The following is a 6057-nucleotide window of genomic DNA, read 5'->3' as shown; positions in this document are numbered from 1 at the left end:
ATCTCTTTGCTGGCTCCACTTTCCAGATCTCATCAGCTAGCCTTGGTCGCAGAGCTGCCACCATGCCGCTGCAATGCCCAAATCCAAACACTAAATATATTGAAAAAGAACATTTCAGATAATTACATTCTGTAGAACTGTGGGATCTGTAATTGAGGGTGAAATTACGTCCAGGGTACATTTCAGTACTGAAAATAGCATGATAAATTAGCTCAGCTTTTTCCTGGTTGACTCAGCTAATCCTTCAGACACCGACAGACAGATTTGATCGTATCATCTCTCCTTGGGCTCAGTAAATACCAAGGCCAAGTCGTGGCAGCTGCAGAAGATATACACAGAGCTGCTGCCTGTAATATATAATCTGCCCTTATTTCTGAATGCACCACAGCTCGGCAGCAGAGCTGAACAGAGGTCGTTCGTGCTCCTGTTTTGATTTATGAATATGGATTTTGTTGGTTAAGCCATTAGGAGTGGTGATGAAGCAATTCAGTGTACATCCTGAACTGCAGCTTGCCTCATTTGAAACCCACTCCGCAGAACATTCTCCGTGTCTTCCCCCTGCAACGCCATTCATGCAGGGAAGATTATATTAAGGCTTTGTCTGTGATGCTGTAATTCCACCTTGCCGCCCTGAGCCCTCTCCCATGTGAAACAACCCGGCCGCAGGCAAGGAACCGGTTGCAAAAGGAGATTGTGGAGGAATTGTACCCACGCCCAGCGGGAGAAGCTGATATCCCACCCGAGAGGCTTAAAGAAAAGCGTTAAAGCTGCTGAGACCCCAGCGGGGACCCTGCTCTGGCTGTTTGCGGTGCTGCCCCGACGCCTCCAGTCACCCCGGGGGAGCTGGGGGTGCCCCCCGGCTGGGGGAGCTGGGGTGGGGGTGACCCATCCCGCTCTGCCCCATGGCAGCGCTCCCCTGGGAGCAGCGCTTCCACAGCCCCCCCCCCCCCCCCCCGGGAGCAAAGACTCGAGAGGAGAGTTACCATCACGAGCCACGGCTCACTGAATGGCCGAGCATCGCTCCCCAGGGAAGCCCAAACCGGTTAAATCCCTCTTCCAAGGTCGTATTCCCTGTTCCCGGGTCAGCACGTCCCAGCCCCATTCCACGGGGCTTTGTACCAGCACGGGGTTAAGAAACAGGCTGTGCCGGGGAGGCCTCGCTGTGCAATTAGAGAAAACAAAGAGGGAGAGGGGAATTGTACGTACAGCGCGGCAAGGGCTGGGGTACGGCCTCCGCCGCCTGGCTCCCAGCTGGCTGCCGGCTCTAAGCCGTATTTTTCCCCATCGCTGCCGTATCTGCTTGTTTTGGAGAGGAGAAGGCTCCCCCCCAGCTGGTGATTGCCTCCAGCTGCCCTCGTGTCAGGCACCGCGCGGTACAGGGCCAATTTGGCACCTTCTCCCTAACGAACCAGCACGAGCCAAGATGCGGTCGCGGATGAAACAAATGCGTTATCCACACAGGAGCCTTTGGGAAGGGTCCCAGCGAGGACAGGTTTCCCCTCTACAGCAAGGAAGATGCTCAGAGAGGAGCACAAATAATATCTGAGATTTCTCCTTTCCAGAGTAGCAGAAAATTAAATTTCCACATTATTTATCCGAGCAACTCACAGAACTCCTAAATGGAGCGGATCAGTCGCAGCCATCTAGCGCATCGCTTGCCAGCCATCCCCTCCTCATTTGTTTTTAATTAGCAGCAACATGCAGGGGGCTGAGCCAGGCAGCGTTAGCACTGCCGATACAGTGACAGATAACGGAGCTCGCCTCCTCCAGCCGGGACCGCTGGCTGCAAATCACCCCCTAATATACTGGGAGCAAGGGTGGGATGAACGCACTGGAGCAGGTAACAAGGTCACTGCCAAAAGGACACTCGCTCTGTGTCTCGGGTATTATGGTAACGAGGATTGAGGGACACGGGGTCAAAGGAAGCTCCCTGGGAAGAGCGGTGACTGCACGAACGGGGGGGAGCTGCAAGACCTGCCCCCAGCCCGTGGCTAATTTGGGTTCCCGGGGGGGAGGTGAGGGATGAGAAGGTGGGAAAAAGCCCCAGGGAGAAGCCAGTCACGGAGAAAACCACCATGAAGAGAGGTGAGACACAAAGGCTGAAAGGGAGAGAGGGATATTTATATTTAAATATAAATTTAAAGCAGTGACATCCTCCCTGGCTCAGGGGTGGCACAAAACGTTCACAGTGACTCGGGTGGGTTTGGGTTGTCCCCTGAGGACTGGAGCGACAGGGTGAGATAGCAGATGGGAACGGGTTCCCTTGGGAGTGGGTGGAGAAGGATGGGTGGTGTGACAGCACCTCGGTGGGAGAGCAGGAAAGATGCTCCAGCGTGTACTTCTCCAACCCGACCCCAGAGCAGCCCACGAGCCCCAAACGGGAGACCCAGCGCCAGCAGGAACATCGCCGTCCCCCCAGCTCCCTCCAGCCCGGACCCTGCGGCACCAGGGCGATGCTGGGGCCACCAACAGCCTGGACTGGCGGACGGTGCCAGAGCAGGAAGGGGGGGAAGGAAGTGCGTCAGGTCGGCTAATGAGCTGCTTATTGAATAATTCAGAGGGAGCTGATGGCTGGTGGCCACAGACTCACTTCGACCTCCCTGCCCTTCGCATCAGTGTTCTGCTTCACCTCGTGCTGTGTTCCCGGGGAGGTCAGCGCTTCGTTACCCGGCTCAGCCCTTCCCACCCGATTTTTGGTGGGAGAAATCACCGTCCCCACGTCTCCCCGGGCCAGGCATCCCCCAGGGGTGGCTGCTGGCAAACCCACACGCCAGGGTCCCCGGGTCCCCCTGCGAGTCCCCCCCCCCCACGCACCGTGGCACCGCCGCAGGGAGGGTGCACAAGGCTGCCCGTCGGCAGGCCAGTGCGGATGTAGAGGGCAGGGGTAGAGCATCCCGGGGGTGCTGCCACCCACTCCCCTGGGGTGCAGGGTCCCCAGGTCCCGTGGGTGCCCCCGAGTGTCCCCACCCGGGGGATGCCCCTGGGGTCTCGAGTCCCCTAGGTGCCCGGTCCCGAGAGTCTCAGGGTGCCGGGGTGTGTGGTCCCGGGGGTGCCGGTCCCGGGGGTGTCCGCGGGGGTGCCCGTGTCCGCGGGGGTGCCGGTCCCACGGGTGTCCGTGTCCGCGGGGGTGCCCGTGTCCGCGGGGGTGCCGGTCCCACGGGTGTCCGTGTCCGCGGGGGTGCCGGTCCCACGGGTGTCCGTGTCCGCGGGGGTGCCCGTGTCCGCGGGGGTGCCGGTCCCACGGGTGTCCGTGTCCGCGGGGGTGCCCGTGTCCGCGGGGGTGCCCGTCCCACGGGTGTCCGTGTCCGCGGGGGTGCCCGTGTCCGTGCGGGTGCCGGTCCCACGGGTGTCCGTGTCCGGTCTCTGTGCGCCCCCTGGCGGGCGCGACGCGCTACACCACCGCCCCGCAGCGACCCCGCCCGGCACCGGCTGCCGCAGCCCCCGGGGGACCCTCAGCCCGCGGAGGAAGGTGGGGGGGGGGGGGGGGGGTGTCACAAGGGACGTGGTGACATTCAATCCCAGATCCCAAAGGCTCCGCCCGCGCGCGTCGGGGAGCCGGGAACAGAGACCGTCACGCAGGTCCGGCCCACACGTTAATTATGGCAAGAATGCGTCAGCGGGGATGGCAGCGGGCAAGCAAAAGGCTGACAACACCAAGGAACTGAAGCAAGAGCTCGTGTGTCTTTAATTAGGCGTGGAGAGCTTGCCATTAATTAACCTTTTGCACTGGGAAGAGGAGGAAGAGACAAAGCCCTGCTGGGAAGCGGGGTAAGCAAAGCGCACAGGGAATTGCTCATCCTCCTCCCAGCCTGTGCACCGGGAGGGATGCAGAGAGGAGAGGGCAGACTCAAGTTTGGACGGCCGAACGTTTCCCCATCCAGGTGCCTCCGAAGGCTTGGAAACTGGGAAACACCAGCCCTTGGATCGAGGAGGGAGGTGGGCGAGGTTCCTCCCTCTTCCCCTCATCCCCAGACTCAACACAAGGACTCCCAGCGGGTAACGCGGCCCCCGGGGGTGATTGTGTGGGTCTGTCCCCCGCCAGCACCAGGAGGGAAGGCAGATGATGCTCCCCTCTCACGGGAGGGAAAGAGACAGCTGATGAGCAGAGAACTGAAAAATTCCAACCTTCCCAAGCAGCGCTGAATAAGCCCCTCTGTTGTAGCCTATTCCCAAAGGAGCAGATCAGGACAGAGCGCAAGACGGTGTTTCCCGCAGCTCCAGGGTGCTGATGCCCTAGATAAGCTCACACAACTCAGTTTGGGCTTGCTGGGCCAGTCACTCAGCATGAGGTCCAGACCTGCCCAGCAGCACGCGTCCCCTAACAGCAAACATTAAAAGAAGCGTTAGGCAGAAAGGCAAAAGCATTGCGTGGAGAGGGAGTGGCAAAACCTGAAGTTGCTTTCACATCCCATCCTTCCGCCAGGGTAAGGTCTCCAGCCGCTGCCAGGAGTCGGGCTCACACAGGGAACTGATTTTCAGGCACATACTTGTGGCATTAAGAAGGGAGACCCACCTTCCTTCCTGGCTGCAACCAACAGACCTCTGACTCCACGTTAAGGCACCAAAGCCTTGTGGTTTTTAGAAACATGCCAAGTAGGAACAAGAAGCATCACCACAAACGGCGGCGGTGGCCTCTTTGGCAGAGCAGAAACACAGCCCTGAGAGGAGACTAAGACCCAGCTGCAAACACAGTCCCCCAGCCAGCGTGGGACGTGCCTGTTCACAGCAACTGTCTTCCCAGAGAGGGAAAAATTTACCCTTGCACGGCCTCAGTTTCTAAGCTAACAACTACAGGGACAACCCTCTGCCTGACACTTAACAGCTCATAACTGGCCATCACACTCGGGACTTTACCCCTAGCAGATGGAAAAAGCAGTTCATCCATCACCAAGCCGAGGAACCCACCTGCTGAGGAACATCTCTGCCAGGTCACAGGTACCTCCTCGCTCCTCGGCCAGGGGCTGTGGCAAAGGGGGGCGAGCAAGGCTTAGCCCTCCGCTGCCCCACTCTTCTCCAGGAGGTGTTAAGCTGCCCAGCTCCGAACCTTCCCATCTCCCGAATTTCTTTGGAAGGAGACGAAGCCAGCATTCGGGAAGCGCACGTGGCTGGCGTTCAGAAGCACTGCCACTTGAGAAACTACATTTGTGCTCCTCGAACGCCAAACATATGGTAGGAGTTAGACATGTTTTACTATTTTTCCCTTGCTAAGGCTTGAACGAATGTGTGATCGCATGTAGAACACTTCACATAAAGGAGTGGGGTCAGATGTGCCTTTAGCACCAGAAAATTAACACCTGGGACGAGGGGAAGGCATGGGCGGTTAAAAAAAAAAAAAAAGACGACGTCACACGTTCAGAGGACTGCACTCGAGGAGCTGCACTCTGGCTGTCATTAACTACCAGCATTAAGGCAGAGACATTTCCACATTAAAAGTTCATGTGTGAGTTTCAGTAGTTTAGTGCTCCACAGCCAAGGTTTTTCTCAAAAATAATCATCTGCCGAGAAACTTACTGGCAGAATTGGGTCACGTACCTGGAAGCACAACATCCACTCCAGTAAGGGCAGGACTGGGGCCGTTCTCACCCAAGCGGGGACTCCACCAGACACAAGACCTGCGTATCCACGAGGACGAACGACTCCTCGGCGGGAGCTGAGCTCACGCCACAGCAGCAAATTCACATTCTCCCATTTCAACATCAGCACTCTTGAAAAAGCAGTGAGAGCAGCTCATATCTGAGGTGGGTGTGAAGTTGGAGGTGGGGGGGTTGGACCAAATGTGTAAAAAAGGCTTAAATACAGACTACTCTTAGCCTGCTTCCGTAAAGAAGGGGGCTTACACCATCATGCTGCCTCCCTCCTCCTCCTCCTCCTCCTCCTCCCCCCTCTTGTTAGTTTTGTGCCAGCTGATCTCTTTCAGACTAAGTGGAAGGAAGAAAAAAAATAAAAATTCAGGATTACCACAGGCTTCCTTTCAGAAAGAGAAAGCTGTGGCTGGGAGGGCAGAAAGACATTGTCAGGGCTCAGGTCGTTAGTTCTGCATCCGCTGCGGGAGGGAGC

This window comes from Balearica regulorum, chromosome 13 (genome assembly GCF_011004875.1).
Source record: "Balearica regulorum gibbericeps isolate bBalReg1 chromosome 13, bBalReg1.pri, whole genome shotgun sequence".
NCBI lineage: Eukaryota > Metazoa > Chordata > Aves > Gruiformes > Gruidae > Balearica > Balearica regulorum.
This window is presented reverse-complemented; position numbering follows the sequence as displayed.